Here is a 27757-nt window from a genome sequence, read left to right as displayed (position 1 = left end):
TTTTTTCACTTTCTTATTCCAAAGGTGTTTTTCCTTCTGCTTGGAAATTTGCTCATATCCAGCCAGTTCCTAAAAAGGGTGACAAATCCCTCCCATCCAATTATCGTCCCATTGCAATTACTTCTACTCTTTCTAAAGTAATGGAGAAATCAATTAACCGCCAACTCTTAAACTACCTAGAAACCTTCCGTCTGATCAACGATCACCAGTATGGATTCCGTCAGTGTCGATCCACTGGAGATATTCTGGCTTATGTTACCCATTTATGGACTAATTCAATGGAAAGATTCGGTGAAACACAAGTAGTTGCTCTTGACATCTCAAAGGCTTTTGATCGTGTTTGGCATAAAGGTCTTCTAAACAAGCTTCCATCTTATGGTTTGCCAACTGTTTTTAATAATTGGTTATCCAGTTTTCTCTCTGATCGCTCACTGAGGGTGATGGTAGATGGCTCTCTGTCTTCTAACTTCTCCACTAATGCCGGTGTCCCCCAAGGTTCAGTTCTTTCCCCCACTCTTTTCCTCTTGTATATCAATGACCTTCTCTCATTGACTGGAAATCCTATCCATAGTTTTGCCGATGATAGCACATTGCATTCAACTTTCCATTTTGAGAAACCTTGTCCTGCTCAATCAGCTTCAACTTCTCGAAAATCTGCTACCAATTCCTTAAATGCCGATCTTCAGGTAATTCTCCAGTGGGGCAAAGACAACTTAGTTGATTTCAACCCTTCTAAAACTCAGTCTTGTCTTATATTAGCATTAGCATTAGTAGAGGCATTTGATGCAAGAAAGCAAGCTTATGCAGCATCAGCCAAAAAAAAAAAAAAAAAAAAAAAAAGTAACATAAATAAATAAAAATAACCACTTCCACTTCACCCCTCTGTTCGTTCGAAATACCTGTCCAGCTGAGCCTTAAACTTATTTAGGCTATCAACTTCCACGACAAGGGATGGAAGTTGATAGCCTAAATAAGTTTAAGGCTCAGCTGGACAGGTATTTTGAACGAACAGAGGGGTGAAGTGGAAGTGGTTATTTTTATTTATTTACTTTTTTTTTTTTTTTTTTTTTTTTTTTTGGCTGATGCTGCATAAGCTTGCTTTCTTGCATCAAATGCCTCTACTAATGCTAATGCTAATGCTAATATAAGACAAGACTGAGTTTTAGAAGGGTTGAAATCAACTAAGTTGTCTTTGCCCCACTGGAGAATTACCTGAAGATCGGCATTTAAGGAATTGGTAGCAGATTTTCGAGAAGTTGAAGCTGATTGAGCAGGTGATATCTCGCAGAAGCTGATATCTCGCAAAAAGGATTCTTCTACTCCTATGCTTATCTTTAATGACACTCCGATTTCTAGGCAGAATGATATATCTCTTTTGGGGATTACCCTGACTTCTAATCTCTCTTGGCACAAGCACATTACAAATATTGCTTCCTCTGCATCTAAAAAACTTGGTTTTCTCTTTCGCTCTCGGCGTTACTTTTCTTCCAAACAGCTGCTCACTCTGTATAAATCGCAAATTCGCCCTGCCATGGAATATTGTTCCCATATCTGGGGTGGTGCCCCCAAATCTCTCTCCGGCTTCTTGATTCCATTCAGAAGAGGGCAGTTAGGTTAATTAATGATTCATCTCTAACAGAGTCTCTCCACTCGCTTTCTCATAGACGCACTGTTTCTGCTGCATGCCTTTTCTACAGATACTTCCATGGGCACTGTTCTTCTGAATTGGCTTCTATAATTCCTGCTCTCTCTTTCAAAACAGTCCGAACACGTGCCGCCACCAGCCAACATCCATTTACTGTCCAACTTCAAACCCACAGAACCAACTTTTCATCTTCCTCATTTATTCATTCAACTGCCATTTTCTGGAACAACCTTCCTTCATACGTATTTCCTGAAAATTACAATCTACAGAAGTTCAAGTCCAATGTCAACAAATATCTTCCTTCGTCTTCTTAACCTCAAACCCAAGCACGGTACTAAGTACTATAGGTCCTAATACCTCTCGTGTTTGGGGTTCACATAAAAAAAAAAAAAAAAAAAAAAAGACACATGGAGCAGTAAGCGATATAACTGAATGGCCAATTACGAAAAACAGTTGGCAAACCATAAGGTGGAAGAAAATTCACAAGGCTGTTAAGCAAAATATGATCAAAAAGGCTTTGAAATGAAAAGAACAACTGCTGGAGTTTCGGCAAACTTTTCCATTGAATTTGTCTATGGATCGGTAAAGGGAAGGGGTTTTGTTTTCGTAAAGGTGATTACAGAGGTCTCCGACAGTTTTTAAATTCTATAGAGTGGGATCGACTGATGATGTTACCAATGGTGAATTCTAAATGGGAAGCCTTCAGGGACTTAATCTTGGAGGCTACTAGGCTTTTCATACCAACTAAGAAATGCTGTTCAAGGTTCAGGCCTAAATGGATGTCGGATTAATTAATTAATGGCTCGTGGCAGAGAAGGGAAATGCATGGGATGCATATAAATTATCAAGCGACACAGAAGCCTACAACAGGTATAATCTAGTCTGTAATCAAGTCACAAAGGAGGTTAGGCAGACGAAGGCATATTACGAGAAATCTTTGGCAAAGGACGCAAAGAGTTCTTTTCTTATGTAAACTCTAGAAGGAAGGGGATGAATTAGATTGGTCCACTTAACATAGATGGTTCGACTTTGATGATCCTGCTCAAGTAGCTGATAAACTGAATGAGTATTTTGCATCTACATTCACACATGGAGTTATTCAAGGAGGGGGAATGCCAGAAGTTTATCAAACTCTTAACAGGGAGCTAAGTGGTTTTGTGATAACTGAGAGCAAAGTGGAGAAGAAATTGTTGAAGTTAAACATAAAAAAGGCACCTGGAGTAGATGGAATCTATCCAGTTATAATGAAGGAGTAGCAAAGGAAGTAAGCAAACCCTTAGCCATAATTATGAGAGCATCCTTAGAGTCAGGGGAGGTCCTCATGCACTTGAGATGTGCAAATGTATCCCCAATTCACAATGGTTTATGTACGATACCCAGGTGTACAAGATATGGAAGAAGAAATCTTATTTTGCAGACCAATGACCACTAAACCAACAGGAGAAGATATTTTTCAAATGGTAGATTCTTTTTTTTTAAGGAAGAAGGACTGAATTGGAATCAATGCTTCAGGGTATGCACCAATGGTGCACCGGCAATGCTAGGGGCTCAGCAAGGCTTTTGTGCAAGAGTAAAAGAAGTTAATCTGCAGGTTAAAACCTTTGACTGCTTCCTACATAGACAAAAATATTGCTTCAAGAAATCTGTCACCTGAGTTGTACACTGTGTTAAATGAGATAATTCAGGTGGTCAATTTTATTAAATCAAAGGCTCTCAATTGTTGAATTTTTAATGTGTTCTGATTTTGGCACTGAATATGAACACTTGCTATATTACTCTGAAGTCAGATGGCTGTCTCGCAGAAAAGTGCTTCAGCGAGTTTTATCATTATGCAATGAGATTGAAATTTTTTTTGACAGAAAAATCACCATCTGGTACAAGATTCTCCAATTCAAAGTGGATTCTTCAAGCAGCTTATCTTTCAGATATTTTTTTCCAAAATTAACAACTTAAATACATCTACGCAAGAGTGCAATCACACTCTTATCGAATTAGCTGAAAAGATAACATGCTTCAAAGGTAAGCTAAAATTATGGAGAAAATAAACTTGCCTCTTTCCCAACCCTTAATCAACTTATTGAAGATAAAAACATTAATTTCGCTGATGCTGACATACAAGAAATTATTGTCAGACATTTAGAAAACCTAATAGTAGAATTTAATCGGTATATTCCCGAAGGAGATATCTTCAAATATAATTGGGTATGAATGCCATTTAATTTTGAAGTAAATGACTTGCATGAGAATTTTGTCAATATTAATAACCTACAAGAGCAACTCATTGAAATACAAAGTGATGAGGCACTTCGCTACACTTTTAACAAAACCACCGAGTCTTCGTGTGCATTCTTGTTGAAATTAAAAAGTAAAAAGCCAACATTAGTAAACGAAGCACTGAAAGTACTACTGCCCTTTGCAACAACATACACATGCAAGTCAGGGTTTTCAACTCTAATTATAACAAAAACCAAATCGCAAAACAGACTGCAGCCTGAAGATGACCTAAGGTGCAGCCTATCTAATATAACACCAAGATTTTGATGAGCTTTCAAAACTTATTCAAAGCCAAGGTTCACATTAATAAGATTTAATGTTGTTACCAATATAAGTAATGTATTTTGTACTATTAAAATATAAAATTTATTTAATTGTTATCTGTATGTGTTATTTTATTAATCTTTCTTGGGTCATGAAACCAAACTATTACCATAATCTGGGTCACGGCTCAAAAAGGTTAAGAAACACTGGTTTAGGTGGTTGGTAAAACTAGGACATTCTCAGCAAACCATGATAATGGATTTAACACAATCTATAAAAAATCCAAGATCCAATAAACAGGTGGAACTGCAAAAACAGGAAATTTTTCATAGCTTATAATTTTTCTGGAAAGTATGCATGCCACCCAGGAGTGCTTATTTCAAAGGAATTGGAAGTTTGAAAACTATTTACATAAATGCTTTTAAATATTAAATTTTTGCATGTTTTAACTTTATAGCCAAACATTCGGTTATTGTTGAATATCAAATCAAAATTTCTTAAAAAGAAAACTTAAAAAAAATAATAATAATAAAAAAAAAAATCATAAAAAATAAAAATTATGTTTTATTTTTTGAATCGAAAATTATTTCAAAGAATCATTATGTTTCTTCGAAAATTAGTCGTGTAATTTTTGAATTAATAATGTGTAACCCCTCATTTAGCACAAATTGCTTCACAAATTCCATGGTTCAGCCAGAACCATTAATATAAAAACAATTTGTGTATTAAGAATTTGCAGATAAAGGAACCACTAGGTGGCAGCGATCTCAGTGTACTGATGTGGAATTTACTTAAAGATATAATTACCATCAGGGGTAAAGGAAAGGGTTTTTGCTTCCATAAAGGTGAGTACAGACAGTTTTTAAATTCTGTACAGTGGGATCAACTGACGATGTTACCAACAGTAAATTCTAAGTGGGAAGCATTCCAGGAATTAATCGTGGAACCTACTAAAAGTTTCATACCTATTAAGAAATATTGTTCAAGGTTTAGGCCTAAATGGTTATCAAATGAACTAATGAGACTCGTGACAGAGAAGAAAAATGCATGGGACGCATAGAAATTATCAAGCGACTCAGAAGCCTATGGCAGACATAAGCTAGTCTGTAATCAGTTCACAAAGGAGGTTAGGCAGGCGAAGGCAGATTATGAGAAATCTTTGGCAAAAGATGCTAAGAAAAACAGCAAGGATTTCTTTACTTATATAAACTCTAAAAGAAAGGGGATGAATCTGATTAGTCCACTTGATATCGATGGTTCCACTGTTGATGATCCTGCTCAGATAGCTAAAAAAATGAACGAGTATTTTGCATCTACATTCACACACAAGCTATTAAGGGAGGAAAATGTCAGAAGTTTATCAAATCGTAGCAGGGTAAAAAAAAGTAAAGTGCAGCCATTATCAACCCACTGCAGGATGGAAGCCTCCTCAACAATTCATGCTGAGGGAAACTACATTCACACACAAGCTATTAAGGGAGGAAAATGTCAGAAGTTTATCAAATTGTAGCAGGGTGCCTAATGATTTTGTAATAACAGAGCAAAGTGGAGGAGAAATTGTTGAAGTTAAACATAAGAAAGGCACCTGGGGTGGATGGGATCTATCCAGTTATATTAAAGGAGGCAGCAAAGCAACTAAGCAAACCCTTAGCCATAATTATGAGAGCAGCATCCTTGGACTCAGGAAAGGTCCTCACAGACTGGAGATGTGCAAATGTATCCCCAATTCACAAAGGGGGATCGAAGGGTGACACAAGTAATTACAGAACAGTTAGTTTAACTTCTGTTCCGGGTAAAATAATGGAGTTACTGGTTAAAGATGCATTGCAGGATCATCTAGACAAGACTGCAGCAATAATTCAGACACAGCATGGGTTTGTTAAGGGAAAGTCTTGTCTGACAAATTTGATAGGATATTATGATGTGGTTACAAAGGAACTGGATGCAAAAAATAATTTTGATATCATATATTTGGATTTCAGGAAAGCTTTTGACACTGTTGTGCATGGAAGACTATTGTACAAATTGGAGCAGAATGGTATTAAGGGTAAGTTGCTACAATGGATAAAAGGATGGTTGAGTGGGAGAAGATAGAGGGTGGTAATTAATGGGTGCTGCTCTTCGTGGACTAATTTTTTTTTTTTTTTTTTTTTGGTAGTTGTTGGCGCATCGGCTTCTGTGGCCATAATGCACCTCCCAAGGTTTTTGCAGTACTTTGATCCAAGCCCGAGGCGGGATTCGAATCCGCAACCTTTGGGTTGCCAGGCAGGCACTTTACCCACCCAGCTAGCCCGGTCAGCTCGTGGACTAACGTTATTAGTGGAGTCCCACGGGGTTTGGTGTTGGGTCCTCTGTTGTTTTGTATATTTATCAATGATATTGATGAAGGTATATCTGGCTTAGTGTCGAAGTTTGCAGATGATACAAAGGTTGGGTTTTGTCAATGATATATAGGAATATTGCTAGCAGGTAAAAGGAGGTGATTGTCCCTCTGTTTAAGGCAATGGTCAGGCCACGCCTTGAGTACTGCGTACAGGTCCGGAGGCCTCATTTCAGGAAGGATGTAGATGTGCTTGAGCTATATCAAGTGTGCATCTTAACATTACCTTACTTCCAGCATTTACCTTGTTCAAGATAGTAACATCATTTACAATATATCTTTTGTTAGTGAGGATGAAGTCAATTTCATTAGTGTCAATCCATTTTGGGCTCTTCCATGTCCAACCTTTTCTTGAAAAAAAGGTGTTCATTACTGACATTCCTTGAGATTCTGCAAATTCCACAAGTCTTTCACCAATTCCAAAATTTCCTAGGGGCTCACATCTGGTGAGTATGGGCTTGGCAAACCCAAGGTCCTGAGATGGATATCATCATTCTTCTCTTTCTTGGTGATTCCCTTGTACTTCTCTCTCTCAGGGTAATGCAGGATTTTTTTTTTTTTTTTTTTTTTTTTTTTTGGGCTGGTGCAGCATAAGCCTCAGGATTCCTTGCACCATATGGCTAATAAATATAATAACACCTCAATAATAGAGCAATGGCACTGGCAAATACAATAGGGCTTCATCAACCTTCAAATCTTAATTCTCAGAGGTTGTCATCACTGTGAAATTAGCATGAAGTTCATTTCTGAATCATCAATATGAGATATACTCGCTGCTGGAGAATTCCTACCAAGACCAAGTCCCCCCCCTTCCCCAAATGTACTGGACAAGGGCAATTTTGTTAACGAAATGGTATGATGCTTACATATAATCATTTATTTCATTTGCCAATGATACCTGGGGACTATACAAGGCAGGATCTAAAAAAGTGCAAGGAAGGACCGAATAGTGAAATCTTCCAATAACACACCAATGGGACATAAAAATATACACTTAAAAATTATCCACTTTAATTTCCAATGGTACATAAATGAGTAAAGAAATTTTCTGACTGTACATGCATTTGAGTTTACAAATATTTTAAAAATTGCACGATTAAATCTAAAATAATTAAATAATGGTAAAAATTTAATAATAATAATTAAAATTTTGAAATTTTAATATGTAATATCAGTCTAGCAAACAGCAAATCAGATTCCAAAAATACCTCTGCTTTACCGCCCTTGTCCACTAACCTGCAAATTTGCAAGACTGGATTTTTGAGTAATTTTAGTTGAGCACATAATGAATCAGACTGCAATAATATTAAGTCTCTTTACTGTACTATACACTACAATTTTGAAGTATCTGTTATTCAGTAGGAGATAGTATATCCAATAAAAAACAATATATTCTGATTGGCACATTAAGAAATGTCCACTGTTTGAACATGTCTGCTAAGTAAGAGTGGTTTTCTTAGGTTACATTTTTTGTTTGAAAAAATATGCTTCTCTGAATTATGTTTTCCTACCATTATTGCCTGGGAACAATATTGTCCTTCCTGTGATAGTGAAAGACTCTCTAGAAACAATGTGCTTGTCCATGAATTGAATTAAAGTAACAAATTATGAAATTTGTTACTTTAATCAAATAACACTGCCCAACAGTGAATTCATTAAAAACTTATAATGTAAATTCAAATGAATAAGAGACTAAACTATTAGGTGACGTTATTTGATTAAAAACAAAATTGGAGCCTTCAATTGGACAAAATGGAAGCAGAGAATTTTTTTTTTTGGTTGATGATACTTACTTCCTTGCTTCATTTTGCCAACACTCACTAGATGCTGACCAAATAAGAAATAAAACTCGAAAAAGTCAACCAAGACAGTATCTCTCTTTGTCCAACTCAACAACAATGCTGATTTTAAGGAAATAAAATAAGTTGTTATTGTTGTTATTTGGGTTTTTTTAGGAGCATCAGCAACTAAGACCATATTGCTCTGGGGATATGCGGTGGTCATCTCGACCTTTCCGCATCCTCTGCATTTGGTGGTCACGGGCTTGAACCCCAGTCTAATCAAGAAGCGTGCGCTATGCACTGCTGCTCCTGCCCCCCTGGCTACAGAGGCGCCCAATAAAATAAGTCTGCCTATATATAAAGTACATGGATAGACTGGAAGAAATTTCAGAAGTAAAATATTCCTCAAAAACTTCTTATTCATGATCACAATAACGGCTTTTGAGGTTTATTACAATAATACTATTGCCATTATGAGCAAGATCATGGAGTAATTTCCATTTAGGTCTACTGATTAGGTCTCTCCCTCCTTTTATGTCTGTGTCTCAAGTACTTAATGATTTCTACGTATATAGACTTATTATCAAGTATGACCTTCTGGTACGAATTCATAATTATGCTAGTACAGTTAAGAAATCACTCTAGCATAATTTTATCTTTAGACCTGTATGACTAAAGATAAAATTTGTATGTGAATATTTTTTTTTTCCTGGGAGACTTCCAGTCAGTGGGCCAATGCTTTGTTTGCAAGTTGTAGTGATAAAATTAGATTATCTTCTGTTACAAAATAGCAATATTTTTTAAAAATGTTGGATCAAAATCACACATTCTGATCAGTTCTTTGGAAATTTCACTTGTTTCCATTTGATTTCTAAAAAACTTGGGAAAAATGAAGTTGCACAATCTTTTCACATTTATAGCATCTGACATGATAGCTCGACAACTATCATATGGTATTCCAACCTGAGAAGTTACAGACTCAATGCTTATTTGATGATTGGTCCAAAAAATGCTTCTAAAATGGAAGACAGGTTTGTAATCTGTTGATATGTGAGACCTCCCACAACTTGCAACATCCTGAATGATATCATGGCTGTCTTTGCAATGGTTATACCATTCAAATATGCCATCTCTTTAAAAAACCATTTCACCATGTGCTTCAAAGAATCGTATTTTATAGTTCTGAAGATTATTTCTTCAACGAAGTACAGATCTTTGTTTAAAAAACAATATTCTAAAAATAGTGAAACAATATGAAATTATCACTAACAATGAAAAAAACTTAAAATAAAAGTTTTTTTCTTATTCCATGTTCAGCTATTTTTGACACACTTGTCCTGAAATTATTTTTTTGATCTTATCTTATATAAACAAAAATATGGTAAGCATTAGTCAATGACAGCAACTTGTAACAAAAACAAGTGGTGTTAACCCTTTTGCACACAGGTTCCTAGACACAAAAGCCTGTGTGTCTAGGAATTGACATCAGCTAAACCTCCATCTATTGTGGAAGTTGACAGCTTAAATAAATTCAAGGCTGAACTAAACAAACTTTTGGAGTTGCACAGTCAGGTGAGGAAGTGCAATAATACATGCTCTTTGTCTTGTCTTTGCATAGAGCGAGGTTCAAGCCCCTGAATGCTAAAGATGGTCAACTTGCCAACCCACACAGGACCAGCGTGGCAGATTACGGTCCATTCCATCAATATGACTTGTTGAGGAGGCTTCCACCCTGCAGTGAATTGACAATGGCTGCAGATTTGTTTATTTTTATATACACATAAACACACCTAATCATAGTTAACAAATATATATATATATGCATATGCACAAAAGGGTTAACAAAGTTGCCTATGCAATTACTAATAGAAAAGAATAATAGCAACAAATAAAATAGATGACAAGAAGATATTCTCAATAATAGGAACTCAATAATGCATTTCTATGCTTCTTATCCAGAAAGACAGTCATTACTGGAGATAAAATAATAGGAGAGAGGAACTGCTAACTACAAGGATGAATCTACCTAGTGCTGTTGTTGAAAAATGGCTGGAAAATAGCAATGGAAACACACTTTGTGTGATATGGCTTCATGGCAGTCAGCAACTGTTTCTGCCATTTCTACAGCATAGGAAACTGATTTCAATGTGAAAGATATTTGCCATTAATCATTTAGATATATGAATTACAGTGAAATTACAGGTAACATATTAGGCATACATAAACATATAACAGTCAACATTTATCAACACAAAAATGTACTTTATACTAAACTGATATCTCTTGTGACTATTAGCCCTCTATTTTAAATCTGCCTGAAAATGGAGAAGATTGCAGGCAGAACAGCAGCTACAGGCAACCGTAAATCAGTGGTGAAATCAGAATATTACTATCACAGCTGCTTCAAAAAAGCATACTATGTTATTATTCTCAAACATTCTTCAGTATTTATAAGAATTCATAAAAATGAAGTCAAACATGAAAAGGAATCCTCCATGATTTTAGGAACTGGCTAAATTTTTTTTTAGAAAATACATCAGTTTGCATTTTACACATAAATATACACACAAAGCTAAAATATTAATATTCAATATTTCATGACAATTACCAATTCTTTGAAAACAGGTTATTCAGCATTAAGATTGCATAATAACTAATCAATAACTAAATTCAATAATGTGCAAGAAGAGTATAACAAGAGAAAATCAAAGGGTGAGTCAAATGAAAATGAGATTAGCTTGTGAAGTGGAGATAGTTTTTCTCAAATAATCTGTTAGACCAACTCTTCTACCTATTAATAAAATTTTTAAAGTTGTTAATACTTATAGGACTCCTTCATATTTTCCACCAGCCAGATATCTTTTCAATTTCTCAAAAACACAAAACTGATGCCAACAATTAAGGCTATAAAAAAGGGACAGCTGATCAATCACCACACATTGTGCTATAACAAAATGACACTTTCACTTAAGCATAAAAGTTTCTTATTTTTGATACTATGTCACTGAATCCCTTAAAGAATGGCTAGGTATCAAATTAACACGACTGTTTCTGGTTCTTGATCTGATGGAGGAGGAGCAGGACAGTTTTCAAATTTCTTGACTTTGAAATAAAGGCAGCAGTTTGAGGTTATTTGTTATTTTGGTTTTTAGGAGCATTAGCAACTAAGGCCATATTGCTCCGGGATATGCGGTGGTCATTCCCTGACCTTTCCGCATCCTCCGTATTTGGTGGTGACGGGCGGCAGTTTGAGGACATCTGAAATTGAAGCAGGATGGCAATCTAACTACATTTCAAGTACTCGTTCACCTTGGCACATAACAAGGCACAGCAATGAACCCAGAAAGTTGAAGAATAGCACAAGCAGGATGATCTCAGTGCTTTAAGTTTTTTTCAGCTGTGGTAAAAGAAGGCAGTTTCCACTACATACTGGAAAGCTTCCTTCCAGTTTATACTACTTGTTGTTGTTATTTGGTTTTTAGAAGCATTAGCAACTAAGGCCATATTGCTCCGGGAATATGCGGTGGTCATTCCCTAACCTTTCCACATCCTCTGTATTTGGTGGTGACGGGCTCGAACCCCAGTCAAATCAAGAGGCGTGTGCTAGGCACTGCTGCTCCTTCCCACCTGGCTATGGAGGCACCTATATATACTACTTGTTCTATATCTCCTTCACAATCATAATTCATTATAAGAATACACTTCCTCCAGCTTGCAATATACCAGACAGTACAAATTAAAAATTGCAATGTATCAGACATTACTACCAGATGTTGCTGGTCATTATAAAAATTTGGGTATACACTTCATGCTGATTTTCCTATATTTTAACCATTCAGGGTTGGTTGGTGTCGAGTTTTATACCAAACGGGCAGCTGAAGCGATAGTGCACCAGTATTAAGGTGCAACCTTTCATGAATGAAAGGTTAAGCAGGCCCAAACTATCTCTATTACTATGCATCATAATATCTGTATACTGAATAGTGCCATCTTTACCATTACATAACTCCAGTAGTACTCATCACTACATCCACACATAACAGACATCTTGTCTTCATTTGACTCAATTTCACTTCACTTACCCTTATTCAGTTACTATATCTACAATGAAGGGTAAGTTGCTGAGAGGAACTAATTGGAATCATGACAATGTAAAACTGAGTTTATTAATAAGCTCTTAAAAAGATATATCATTCACTAAACAACCTTCCAACTGATAAGTTTGAAAATTCAACTATGCACTTTTCAAGCAGTGAATTTATTAGCTACAACTAATGAAATTTTAAAATACATAAAACTATGCAAATTTCTTAAACTGTAAACAGAAAAACAAACTTAACTGGTTCCTTCAATTATACACATATATAACACAAATAATGTGTGTGTGTGTGTGTACACAGACAGACAGACACTGAGTGACCAATATATCAGGTACACCTATCCTTTTCACAAAACAGAGCACCTCTCCAGTCACGCATCATGTGTTCATATTATGCAATATAAAGTAGGTGGATAGATACGAAAACAGATGTTGTACCATGTGCAATTCAGTGCAAGAGTGGGCAAAATGAAACATTTAAGTGATTCTGAATGTGCTATGGTGGTCTGCAACAGCATGATTACCTTGTAAACTGCAACCCTGTTTTTGTAGAATGGCTCTTAGGTATATCAGATTGGCCTAACAACCAAATAATATCCAGCCAACAGCAATCCTGTGGTTGGAAACAGCTCATTGATATGAAAGTGCTAATGGAGGCTGCCAAAACTTATGCAAGATAACTAGGATACCGTCAGTCAGAGAACAAATCAATACAATAGTGGTAACTAAAGAGGCATTTCAGAACACACAACTCATGGAGAGGGATCACAGTTAATGACAGAATCAGGTTCCACTCCTGCCAGCAGAAACCAAGAGGTACAGTTACAGTGGGCTCACTAATACCAACATTGGAGAATTATCTGGTCTGATGATTCCCAGTTCTTGCAGTTTCAAGCTGAAAGACTAGTAAAGGTGAAAAATTTAGAACCAGGATATGGCAAAAAACAGCATGAGTCCAAGGACCTATCTCATCAGTGTCAACAATACAGGCTGGTGGAGTTGTAGCAGTGTAATAGCATGGTGAGTGCTTTCGTGGTGCACACTGGGTCCCCTTGATATCAGTGGAACATTTGGATGTCACTAATTAACTGGAAAGTGTAGTATATTCATTAGCAATAATGCACCATGTCACAAAGCCAGGAATTGCACAATAAATCCATAACCATCCACTTTTCAACTGAGCCATCACCTCTCATCCCTGTGACCTGCTTTTTATACCTCATTGAGTCCTTGCCATAAATCCTATCACTTATGGGGGGGGGGCAACTTGATATTAGTTTAAGTACCTAATAAAGTGACCACTCTGTGTGTGCGTGCTAAGAGTCCTCCTCCACCAAAAACAAAAGTGTATATATATTTTTGATGAAGAGGGGGCTCTAGAACAAACAAGTAATTACTGTTTTTACATGTAGTATTTCAGAAAATGAATTACTGTTAGAAATCCATCTTTTTATTAGAAGGTACATAATCATCCACTAAATAAAATAATTTGATCAGACAGTACAACGAACTTCATTTTTTATAAACTACCATTGTTATATTATTAATATACCAGGTAATGTTGTTTTGAAACCTTTAAAAATAATACCATTCCTAAGAACATATCTGCTCATCGGTAGTCCATAAGAGCAAGGCTGGGAATGGATGGCAGAATGCTGTTCTAGTTTGTCATATGCATTAACTGCCTTCTGTATGTACCCACCCTGACAAGTGTTCCATTTTGTAACATTTCATATTTCGAGTCCTGAATAAGAATAACACTTACTTCTCTTGCTGAAATATTTAATTGGGTGCTGAGCAAATGGATGTAAAGGTACAATGAGCAAATATGCAAAACATTAAGAAATTATTTCTTCATAAATGTTTATATTGGTATATAAGAATAATTCAAGAAAAGGTAGTTTAAAAATGAAGTTACTTCTAATAATCTAGACTGTAGCAGTTAAATTTAGCATTAAAGTTCACATTATATTCATATCGCACAATTACCTATTATTTATATTTTAAAATATAAGGATGTGCATTAAACTATATATATTTCATTAAAATCTTACAATCAGCTGTATTTCCTATAGGATGTTCCTTACAGCATTAAATTTTTCAATATACAATTCAAGGAGAAAGAGGGGGGGAAAACTGACAAGGTGTACTTTGCAACATCAGATTTCAATTATTACAGATCAATGTTGGCATCAAAATATTACAGTGAAACTTTACTATAAAGATAAACACGGTTGTCTCCAAGACTATTATAAAAACTTATACTAGAATTTGGGAATACATTTAAGTGATTAAGGTGAATATGAATTCAGACAGATTTATCACAAACACCAAGTACATATTAACTACTTAAAATTAAGCTACATTACATAACTCACACAAATTAAAAACCTGGGCAGTAATTCATCCTTAGATTATGGCACAATAAGAGAACAACATATAAAAAAGATAAGAGGGGGTCATTCACTCAGAGGAGGAAATGTGGGCCAGTTGAAAAAGGCACCAAAGTTCTTCTAATTTGCAAGAGACGCCATCTCCAGTGCAGTGAAGATCCCCATATCTGCAATAATATGGTTATTATTATTAAACTGAAAAATATGTAAAACAATTTTTTGGCCATTTTACAAAAGTTCAAAACAATTTGCACTGGAATGTATAAGTAATATATCTTACTCTTAACTGAAATCATTACTTTATATAAACATATATATACACACACACACACACACACACACACACAGTATATACATGCACAACTTTCATGAAATATGTAAAGGTTATTAGTGAGCTATCCCATCCTACACAAAAGGATACATTATTCCATTAAATACTGCTTCATGAATATCCAGAAGGGAACACCTGTAGACATTGCCAAGATTCAAGAACTAAAAATAAGAAGCCTAACGACACTCAATTAAGGACCTCAGGTAGAAAGGAATCCATGTTTTTCTCTTCATTGTTGAAGTCACACAGAACAAATATGTAAACCTACATATGCATATATGTAGGTTTACTACATATAGTAAACTAGATGTCAGATGTGAAAGGTTAAAAAATCCCTGAACCTTAATATAAGCTGCCACTGTTTAACTTCAATTAATTTTTATCTGCTGTGACTGGCTGAATAGCAAGATTTAAGTTCTAGAGACAAATTTAGATTTATATCACTAGAAAATTAGGGTCTCTAAAATTGCATTCCACAATAACACAAAAGTAACATATTTCAGTTACAAAATGATCCAGCTTCTAATCTTGCAATTATATCACATTAAGATATACAGTAAATAAGGCAAATTTTATAAGATTTTTGCTTTTATAAGATTTTTGTTTATTATAAGATTACTATTAACATCTTCATTACAATATGACTGTGAGATAAATTCCAAAATTTCTAATGTATTTGGCATGTCTTTGAGCTAAACGTTTTAAATAAAATTACTGACATATTGCTTAAAAGCCAGGATTTTAGCTAAACTGATTATTTACAATACACTGGAATATTAATACACACTGGTTTGTTCCAGTTGTACTTCATGAGAGAAGAAAAATATGTTTGTGTTTTGATGCAATGCAACAAACTATTGTAATTAAGCAGTTTGGATACTTTTGTTTTTATTTCTTATTGAGAAAGGCAAAAGGGATTATTCTACAAGTATGCGGCTACTGTTAATTATTATATACCACTAAGAATACCTGATTCCATTACTAAACTAACATTCATTTTTCATGACAATAGATATATAAGCACAAAAACTTTTATACTTGTTGGCATTAATTTCAAGTTATTAAAGATAGAGATCTCTTGATATTTGGTCACTTGACTACATTAAATACACAACAAATGTTTAAGATATAATTACAAATTAGCAATCACCAATGGTGGAATCTCAGTTCTTGAAAAGATTTCTTAACTCCAATTCCACAGGCCCTACAGAAATGCCTATGAATATCCTTTAGAGATTTCTTCAAGTATTTACAACTGCTATGGTTTTTCCTTGTCATATCAGATTTAACAAAATTAAGAATAAAGATTTCATTGAAAACTGTTGACCTACACTAAACCTAAAACATCTAATTTTGTACTATATTTCTACCATTATACATCATGGTTCAGCAATCATACCAATTTTAAAATTGTTCAACATAAGTCATAATAATGTTAGACAATAAAAGATTTTTCATTTTAATACACAGAACTCAGAATAAGGTAATTACAATTGGATAATACAACATTTAATTCATTAATACATGAAGTACAATTTTTTTCATTTAAAATACACTCGTGCCAAAATATACATAACCAGAAAAACCACAAAGTAGAAAATTTCCACTTAGCTTGGTATAAACTTCAACTGGATTCTGACAATTTGCAGTTTTACAAGAGACTGCAGTGATATCTCTCCTCTTTCTCTCTCTCTCTCTCTCTCTCGTTTAGTCTGAATTCAGGTTTACTAAATATTTAGTAGTCATCTAGCTGACTTTAGAAGCAAGGTAATTAATTCCTTTGAAAGTGAAGAAAACTAATCCTTCAATTTATAATTCTCTGTCTTGGAAGAATGGCTTGACATTTTTCTAAACTTGCCTGGCCAAACTGTAAATAAATTAAGTTCTAAAATGGAATGTTCCTCAACATTAAACATGTTGTTTTGGGAGTTTACTGGCATAACAGCTACCTTTGTTGTATCATAAATATGATTTATTTCAAAGTGTTATATGTATACATAATTTGAAAAAATGTATTAAGGTTCTTCTTGAATAAGATTAAATATACAAAAATCTAAATTTTTATATATCATTTCACTTGTGTTTGAGACATTTTCTAGTTCTGTCCTGACACCATTTTATAATCTATTTTGTATTAATTAATGTCACTTACATTTAATTTCCTTAGTTGCTGCAACTTTATATGGTGTATCATCAATTATAGTATATTCCTTGTTCCCCAAAGAAACATTAAATGAATTCCACTGTAAATATTTTCCCCTTTCTCTTTTCTCCCTTCCTCTCCCAAAGCCAGGCTGCCACTTTTATAAAACCTACACTGATTTTTTTTTCATGTCCTAGGAAAAATTTTGCTAGAAAATTATGAATTTTTAAATCATTTTTTGTGTGGGTTTAAATTGATGTTTATAATGCAAAATGTATTTATATAAAAAAAAAAGATATGATTAATTTTATAAAAGGGCATTTTTAAATTGAGAGAATGAAATTTCTATATTTCAAACTTGGGTCTGCAAAATCTCATTCAGGTTTACTAACATATATTAATATACATTATATCTTCTCAGCCTAGTTTCCAACATTATTCCACACCACACAAAACTGTCAGCATCAAACAGCATATACACAAATTATTTTAATTTGATTTAACTCATTAATGATGGTAAGGAATTTCCAAATATATACTGTATACACAAATGTTCACTTCTGCTGCAACTTTCTGTACCTTTCAAGGAAATTCAGAACAATGGGCCAATGGCAATAAGCTCCACTGAAGTTCCATTACTGTGGACAGAACCATAATCAAAATGCTTCTGAGTAGATCTCCACTCCATGCACATACTTTTGTGAAAAGGCATAGCTATGCTTCCTATGATACAAAAGATGCTTTTGTTTAATTTCTCTTGTGCAAGTGAAATTCATCATTTCCTACAGCCAGTTGGATTACTTGCAAGGGATAAGTATGACATCACCACAGAAGTTTTATGCTTTTTGGAGCAATAAAAGACTAAATTTTATCACAGAAAAATTTAATTCCTTTTTTTTTTTTTTTAGTTAATTTAATTTTTTGTTAGATGGGTTTATCTGTGTGTTGTTCAATCATGACATTCACAATGGAATCATATATTAAATAATAAAATTAAAGGAATGAAAAAGCAAGCCATAAAGATAAATGCCAATGTTAGAAGACCTAGTGAGAAAGAAGTGGTATCAACAAGTATAAAAACCAAAATGAATACATGATGGTTGCAGCTAAATAATTATAGAGGATGTCCACAAACCAGGGGTTCACATCTGGTATGGGCTTAGCACACCCAGGGTCCTGAGCTGGATATCATCATTCTTCTCTTTCTTGGTAATTCCCTTCTACTTCTCTCTCTCAGGGTAACTCTAATTTTTTCGGCTGGTGCAGAAAAAGCCTCAGGCTTCTTAGCACCATATGGCTGATAATGATCTCCTTTACAACACTAAAATGTTGTTGTGTGAAGAGGGTACATGATAAAAATCTGAAACCATTTCCAGGTGATAGAAAATATCTTCAATTTTTTATTCATTAATTGGAAACGTGTTGTGCAGATGACAGCTGTAGATGGCCTGTTCATCCCAATCCTTCTAGTGTTCACATAAGCAAAGAATTCATTGCTACTTTGCATCCTTAGCCAAGGACTTCTCATAACCTGCCCAATCCATTTGATGACCTGACTACAGACCAGTTTGTACTTACACTTTGTGCCAGTTTGTAGGTTTCCATGTTCCCTGCTAATTTATAATCATCCCATGCATTTTTCTTCTCTACCACTAGTCTTGTCAATTCATCTGACATCCATTGATTTAGATCTAAATCTTGAACTATATCTTTTTGTTGTAATAAAGCTTAGTAATTTCCCTGAATGCCTCGCATTTAGAATTTGCAATTGGTAACATTACTGGTTGGTCCCACTGAAAGGAATTTAAAAATTGTCTAAAGCCACTGTAGTTGCCTTTACAAAAGCAAAATCCTTTACCATTGAAAGTAGTTATGTCATGATCACTGCCACTAGTGACTCTTTTATTTGAATATTCTTAATGCAAGAAAAGTCCAATAATCATCATATTAAGAATACCGCTATATAGAAAACATCATCCAATAAATCCAGAAAATTTATTACAGCATGCGTGTCCAACCCACAAGTTCCAGTTAATATCTGTATAGTTAAAATCTCAAGATATAAGACATTTTGATTTACCGGCCCACTCTATCTGTACAGTTGTTTGAATTACTATTTGCCTGATCACAGCCTTTTTTAGCCTATTTCAGACTCCTGCCCTCATCTTAGTTTTCCCACTACTTATGTCACACGAAATTGACTCAACACTACACTGGCTGCCTAAATCATCTGGGTGCATTACCTGAGATTCTATATGCTCCTTAACCAGGAGTTATTACCCGACTCCTGCCCACTTTGTTCATTGCATCCCTTATGTTTCACGTTTCCGATATCAATGTCCACATCTGTTGATTTAACTTGTTAAGTAATATTGGCAGAAAGCTTAATTCAGCAACAAAAGTAATTAATTATAAATTAAGAGATGCCCAGGAGCTCAGAAAACTCCAGTTCCCTCAGTTGCTGATATAACACATCCTAACAACTGCACACTGAGTATATTTCAAGAATATATGACATATGGATGTGAAGCAGTAGGGCTAACAGACTATCATAAGATAAAGCTGTCTACCAATGTAAGGAGGGGGGGGGTCTCCCTCAAACTCATTAGGTTGCAGGCATTATACCAGCATCACTTAAAGCCATACTAGTAACCATAATGCACTACTATACACACTAGTGTACAAAATAATATTTACCAAGGAATAATTGTCACTGATATCTGTTTTTATTAGTGGATATATTTACTTTAAAATCATATTTAGTAATTTTTTTACACTGGTGTGAAAAACACCAGTTTACAAAGAAAGGGTCATTAATGGATATCAACTTATTAGGTTAAATTACAATGACATTTAACTGGATAATATATTTTTAAGTATATTGAAAACAAATGTAGCATTAAGTGGTGCAGTACAATATCCTAAGAAGCTTGCATAGGGGTCTCCAGCTGCTTGCATATGCTCCTTGTTTAGACTGAAACTTACAAATTATGGGAACAGATTTTACCACTGCCAAACCACACTAAAAATTTCTAAAGAAAATCAAAATGTCATAATAAAACCAAAAGTGAAGTAGTCCAATAAGACACATTTTGATTTGAAGTCAATCAACTGAATTGTCATATATGAGCTGAAGGATTTAAATAAAATAAATTTTCTGTTTTATAATCCAGGATGACTACATAAGATCACAAGAATTCAAGAAGACTGCCATATTTAGTAGTCACATGACTTGAACTGCTCAGCTAAGGATATTTGATATCAACACGTGACAAATGGCAAACCCACTATAAAATCAAAGAGAATGTTCTTATGTTGAATGCTGGTTGCAGTATTTACAAGTGAAGTATTTTCTTGGTTCACCAAATGAAACATTTTATAATTAGATTAAAATCAGAGGGTGGCATTCAGGCTGTGTATTTGAGATACCTGTAGTAGACATATTTTCTGATAAAAATAAATACTATTAAAACAGCTTCATTTAGATGCATTAATGTCATGTGAATTTTAATGTTGAAAATTTTTATAAATAACCACTCTCATGTTGAGAATTAAATTATCAAATAACAGAATTTATTAATTAGATCGTATGTATAGCTTAGCTTAATTTTCAGCACTCACCTCATGAGGTGAGTGCTGAAAATTAAGCTAAGCTATACATACGATCTAGTTATTACATTACAGCACATAAGGACTCCTTAAAAAATCAAGAGACAGAATTTATTAATCTAAGGTGAAGTCTTTTTTTTAATTTAGAACTGGGAAATATAATTCACATAGTAAGTGAGCACACACGCACGCACGCACGCACACACACACACACACACAAACACACACACACACACACACACACACACACACACACACCACTGCATATAACACAAAAATATTAAAAAAAATTTACGTTTAAGGTCAAGTTAAATAGGATAAGATAAAGTAAAACAGTAAAGTTGGGGGGGGGGTTAGTTTTGGTATACCACTACTTCACTTTTGCACAAGTAGGTCAGTTAGGTGTTGTGCTTTATAAGCGTGTCCAGGCAACCAGCCTAGAAGGAAGGAAGGAAAGTGCCCACAGAATGTCAGCTTTAATCCCCTACTGCTTTTACTTAAATGTCATACTTATCTTACCTTATTTAACTTTAAACTTCTTAAAAATATTTTCCCATAATAAACATTCTAATGTTATCATGTGCAGTAGTGTATGTGCTCATTCCCTATCTGGAATACCTGCACAAAACTGTTTTTCTCCATTGCAGGCATAAAGAGAAAGTGAACTAAGTTATGAAATACACCCAAAGCTGAAATATAACATATAATAAAATAAAATTGAATAAAATACAAAACTGCTACCCATTAAGGAATGAGAGAAACACACAAATAAAAAAAAAAAAAAAAAGGAATTCATTTGCAAATTGGTACGGTATTCCTCTCCTGTCCCAGCAAGTAGTATGTACCCTATTTTTCTGTATGTAATATTTCAGCCTTAGATGTATTTCAGTTACTTTATTTCTGCTTCCAAAAATTGAATAGGTTATGAACCCCCCAAATTCTGCATTCTATGTGTTTCTAAATTCTAAATTGGTAAATGTGTTCAGGTAAATTGTAGTTGTCTTTAATTCCTGGCTTCAGTATGTGCATTTATCTTGAAAAAATATTCTTTAACTGCTGATTAGAAACCACTCAAACAAATTGTTCCATCTCTTTATTATTATAATTTGCTGAATATTTTACTGCTGCCAGAAGAGCCACATTCCAATTATACCACAGTAGCCTTTAACAGCTATATTTCTAAGTCTTTTCAAACCAGTGTGCCAGTTCATCTCTGATATGGTGTTAAAGACAATTTTTCTTCAGATAACACAGGCACTTAACATTAAAGATCTATGACTCTACATTCTGGTCGGATATAAATTCAATGATTCAGAACCAGGAAAAAATATTATAACACAGCCTAACATTGTGAAAGTCACTTTGCTTCCTTCTTTAGAGGTAGAATTAAATTAACTTTAATTAAATTTGAGACACATAATTGCAGGAACATTTTCTGCTGCCTCAAAAGTTCAATAGCACTTGACGAGGTTTGGTGTAATGGTAACATAGAGACAAATACCATTATCCATAGTTGTGCAAAGTTGATATCTTTTCACAAATTTATTATAGTAATATTACTATAATGCTCCTATAGAAACACGTGCTGAAAACCGTGAGCCTGCTGATATTTAAGGATGTGCTGTATGATAAACCTCACTGTTGAAAAAGGAGGCAGATGCCTCTGAAAGCTACGGTGTTTTAGCACTTTTATTATCCGGCATTTTATCTACATTGTTTATTGTAATTTATTCACTGCAGTTTAAAATTTCATATTTTACAGTACAGACAGTTACATTTTTATCAATTTTATCCGGTGGAATTATATCATTCTATTTATTTTCATCATTATTATTTTAATATAAACACGCTATTTATTTATTTTATATAATAACGGTTGGTATAGGATTGTGCAGTTATTATGAATATGAATATTCCCAACCCCAGAGGCCTATTCAAAGAAATAGTAATAGAGGCATGTGATGCAAGAAAGCAAGCATCAGCCAAAAAAAAAGAATTTATTTAAGCTATCAACTTCCACAACAACAGTTGGAAGTTTGTTCCAGCAATTGACCACCCACTGGCTAAAGGCAAATTTCCGCACATCTATTCTACAACTGTCTTTCCTCAATTTGAATTTATGTCCCCTTAGGTTTGTAATCTGAGCAAGTGGAAGAATTCCAACAAAATTCATGTGCTCAACCCATTCAAGGCCTTATACATCTCAATTAGATCACCTCGCAGGTACCTAGTCTCCAGCCACTGCAATTTGCAGAACTTAAGCCTCTCTTGGTAAGAGCATCCCGTCATTCCCCTCACCAATCTTGTTGCCCTTCTCTGTACACGCTCAAGCAAATGAGCGTGTACATCCTTCCTAAAATGAAGCGTCCAGACCTGTACACAGTACTCAGGGTGTGGCCTGACCATTGCCTTATACAAAGGGATAATCACCTCCTTTTTCCTAACAAAATTCCTGTATATCATTGACAAAACCTCATGACCTGCTCTTGCAGCCTGTCTGCATTGCTAAGAAAACTTCTTATCTGACTGCACAATTACTCCCAGGTCTTTTTCATTTTCTACCACCCTAAGTGTAGTACCATACAGTTGGTACGTTCCTCTGAGGTTACTTCTACCCATATGCAGTATTTTGCATTTGTCAATGTTTCGGTGTTGGGCCCACTGCTATTTGTACAAAACAGCAGCAGCCCAACACCGAACCCTGTGGGACTCCACTAATAACATTAGCCCACGAAGTGTAGCATCCATTGATTACTACCCTCTGTCTTCTCCCACTCAACCACACTTTTATCCATTGTAGCAACTTACCTTAATACCATTCTGCTCCAATTTGTACAGTAGTCTTCCATGTGCAACAGTGTCAAAAGCTTTCCTGAAATCAAAATTATTTTTTTGCATCCAGTTCCTTTGTAACCACATCATAGTATCTAATCAAATTTGTAAGACAAGACTTTCGGTTATCAAACCCGTGTTGTGTCTGAATTATTGCTGCAGTCTTTGTCTAGATGATTCTGCAATGCATCTTTAACCAGTGACTCCGTTATTTTACCCGAAAAAGAAGTTAAACGAACTGGTCTGTAATTATTTGTGTCACCCTCCAATCCCCATTTGTGAATTGGGGATACATTTGCATATCTCCAGTCCATGTGGACCACCCCTGAGTTCAAGGATGCTCTCATAATTATGGCTAAGGGTTTGCTTGATTCCTTTGGCACCTCCTATATAACTGGATAGATCCCACTACCCCAGTTGTCTTTCTTATGTTTAACTTCAACAATTTCTCCTCCACTTTGTTCTGTTATTACAAAATCATTAGGCACCCTGCTACAATTTGATAAACTTCTGACATTTTCCTCCCTTAATAACTGCTTGTGTGTGAATGTAAATGCAAAATGGTCATTCATTTTTTTTAGCTATCCGAACAGGATCATCGATATCAAGTGGACTAATCTGATTCATCCCCTACCTTTTAGAGTTTATATAAGTAAAGAAATCCTTACTGTTTTTCTTAGCATAGTTTGCCAAAGATTTCTCGTAATCTACCTTTGCCTGCCTAACCTCCTTTGTGACTTGATTACAGACTAACTTATATCTGTCATAGGCTTCTATGTTGCCTGATAATTTATATGCATCCCATGCATTTTTCTTCTCTGCCATGAGACTCAGTTCATTTGACAACCATTTAGGCCTAAACCTTAAACAATATTTCTTAATAGGTATGAAACATCTAGTAGCTTCCACGATTAATTCCTTGAATGCTTCCACTTAGAATTTGTTGTCGGTAACATCATAAGTTGGTCCCGATGTACAGAATTTAAAAACTACCTGAGACACTATAGTCTTTATGGAAGCAAAAACCTTTTCCTTTATCCCTAATGGTAATTATATCTTTAAGTAAATCCCACATCAGTACACTGTGATCACTGCCACCTAGTGGTTCCTTTATCGGCAAATTCTTAATACACGTATGATCACTGCTGATAACCAAACCCCATGTACTTTTTCTGACAGAATCTCATTTATTGGTTGATTCAACTACTGCTCATCTCAGATGCCCAAATTATTCGCTGTATGATTCCTTTAGCCTCAAAGGTGGTACTTGTGCATATGTCTGTTCTGATATTCCCTGTCAGAGACTTGGCAATTTGGAATCTCCTCTCTTTGATCTTCTCTGGCTTAAAATCTCTCTACCTGATTGTGTCAAATTCATCTGTTGTCTCTACCATTCTCCCAACTCCACTAATCACTTGGAGCTCTTTGACTTCCTCTCTTTGCAACTTGACTTTCTCCAGTCCAACTTTCCTAACAGTCAGGTAATTTTTCTTGGTGATTTTAATGTTCACAACTCCAGCTGCCTTCCGTTTTCTAGTCACACCGACCCAGCAGGTCGAGATGCTGAGGCTTTTGCAATTACTAATGACCTAGAACAGATTGTTCATTTACCTACGATAATACCGGAAAATCCTAATCATACAGCCAATACCTTTGATCTTTTTCTCACAAACAACCCTTCTAAGTACACGGTCGAAATGAGAGGTCCTTTAGGCACTTCAGATCACAACTTGGTGATTGTCTCTTCTCCAATGGAACCTTTATCTCATGGCTATTCCCAACCACGTGTTGTTTGGCATTACAAGAATGCAAAATGGGACGACCTGCGAGACTTCTTTTCTTCTTTTCCTTGGTCGGATTACTGTTTCAAAACTTCTGATGTCAACGTTTGCTAAGATCGTGTCAGTTAAATTATTCTTGCAGGAATGGAATCCTTTATCCCACACTCCACTTTAAAATCTCGTCCTTTATCTAAACCTTGGTTTTCCAATAAATGTGCTAAGGCTGTTCAAGAGAAGAATGTTGCATATCGTAATTGGCTTGTTTCTAATTCTTCAGTTTCATTTTCTGCCTACACCAAAGCTCGCAACAATTGTAAAGCAGTTATTAATCAGTCCAAACTAGAGTTTGAACAGGCTAAGAGTAGAAAACTTGCTTCTTGCCCTAATTGTAGCCGAGCATTCTGGTCTCTTGCCAAAGCTATTGGCCGCAACTTTTGCCCATCTCTGCTCCCACCTCTGTCCAAACCATATGGTTCTGTTGTCACTTCAGCCAAGGATAAAGCTGACCTGCTAGCATCCCATTTTTCTTCCAGCTCTTGTATTAAAGATCTTGGTAAAACACCTCCCACCATTCCTAACAATGCCTCCTGTGGTCTTCCGTCAAAAGGATATCAGAAGAATTTTGATGAATCTTGATGCTAAGAAAGCTCCAGGTCCTGATGGTATTTCTCCACTTTTTCTCAAAACCTGTGCTCCTGAACTTACTCCTATTCTTTGCCGCCTTTTTCACTTTCCTATTCCAAAGGTGTTTTTCCTTCTGCTTGGAAATTTGCTCATATCCAGCCAGTTCCTAAAAAGGGTGACAAATCCCTCCCATCCAATTATCGTCCCATTGCAATTACTGCTAATCTTTCTAAAGTAATGGAGAAATCAATTAACCGCCAACTCTTAAACTACCTAAAAACCTTCCGTCTGATCAACGATCGCCAGTATGGATTCCATCAGTGTCGATCCACTAGTGATATTCTGGCTTATGTTACCCATTTATGGACTAATTCAATGGAAAGGTTCGGTGAAACACAAGTAGTTGCTCTTGACATCTCAAAGGCTTTTGATCGTGTTTGGCATAAAGGTCTTCTAAACAAGCTTCCATCTTATGGTTTGCCAACTGTTTTTAGTAATTGGTTATCCAGTTTTCTCTTTGATCGCTCACTGAGGGTGATGGTAGATGGCTCTCTGTCTTCTAACTTCTCCACTAATGCTGGTGTCCCCCAAGGTTCAGTTCTTTCCCCCACTCTTTTCCTCTTGTATATCAATGACCTTCTTCCATTGACTGGAAATCCTATCCATAGTTTTGCCGATGATAGCACATTGCATTCAACTTTCCATTTTGAGAAACCTTGTCCTGCTCAATCAGCTTCAACTTCTCGAAAATCTGCTACCAATTCCCTAAATGCTGATCTTCAGGTAATTGTCCAGTGGGGCAAAGACAACTTAGTCGTTTTCAACCCTTCTAAAACTCAGTCTTGTCTTATATCTCGCAAAAAGGATTCTTCTGCTCCTATGCTTATCTTTAGTGACACTCCGATTTCTAGGCAAAATGATATATCTCTTTTAGGGATTACCTTGACTTCTAATCTCTCTTGGCACAAGCACATTACAAATATTGCTTCCTCTGCATCTAAGAAACTTGGTTTTCTCTTTTGCTCTCGGCATTACTTTTCTTCCAAACAGCTGCTCACTCTGTATAAATTGCAAATCCGCCCTGCCATGGAATACTGTTCCCACATCTGGGGTGGTTACCCCAACACCTCTCTCAGGCTTCTTGATTCCATTCAGAAGAGGGCAGTTAGGTTAATTAATGATTCATCTCTAACAGAGTCTCTCCACTCGCTTTCTCATAGACGTACTGTTTCTGCTGCATGCCTCTTCTACAGATACTTCCATGGGCACTGTTCTTCTGAAATGGCTTCTATAATTCCCGCTCTCTCTTTCAAAACAGTCCGAACACGTGCAGCCACCAGCCAACATCCATTTACTGTCCAACTTCAAACCCACAGAACCAACTTTTCATCTTCCTCATTTATTCATTCAACTGCTGTTTTCTGGAACAACCTACCTTCATACGTATTTCCTGAAAATTACAATCTACAGAAGTTCAAGTCCAATGTCAACAAATATCTTCTTTCGTCTTCTCAACCTCCAACCCAAGCACGGTACTAAGTACTATAGGTTCTAATACCTCTCGTGTTTGGGGTTCACATAAAAAAAAAAAAAAAAAAACC

At 35.4% G+C, this 27757-nt stretch overlaps 1 protein-coding gene across 7 annotated transcripts in view; it reads right to left on the bottom strand.

Annotated features, from left to right (window-relative positions):
- GTPBP1 (GTP-binding protein 1) overlaps nt 1–27757 on the bottom strand; it is a 270000-nt gene that overhangs the window by 172017 nt on the left and 70226 nt on the right. For 4 of the 7 annotated variants that reach the window (XM_090372553.1, XM_090372554.1, XM_090372556.1 and 1 more), the window contains one exon: nt 14822–15003. The exons of the other annotated variants lie outside the window; for them this stretch is intronic. The gene's annotated coding sequence lies outside the window, so the exon portion shown is untranslated. The remainder of the gene's footprint in view (nt 1–14821; nt 15004–27757) is intronic. 7 annotated transcript variants of the gene reach the window in all.

The sequence above is a fragment of the Mastigoproctus giganteus genome, chromosome 4, assembly GCF_048544385.1.
Source record: "Mastigoproctus giganteus isolate SK-2022 chromosome 4, ASM4854438v1, whole genome shotgun sequence".
NCBI lineage: Eukaryota > Metazoa > Arthropoda > Arachnida > Uropygi > Thelyphonidae > Mastigoproctus > Mastigoproctus giganteus.
Note: the sequence above shows the minus strand (reverse complement) of the source record. Positions and strands in the feature narration are given on the sequence as shown.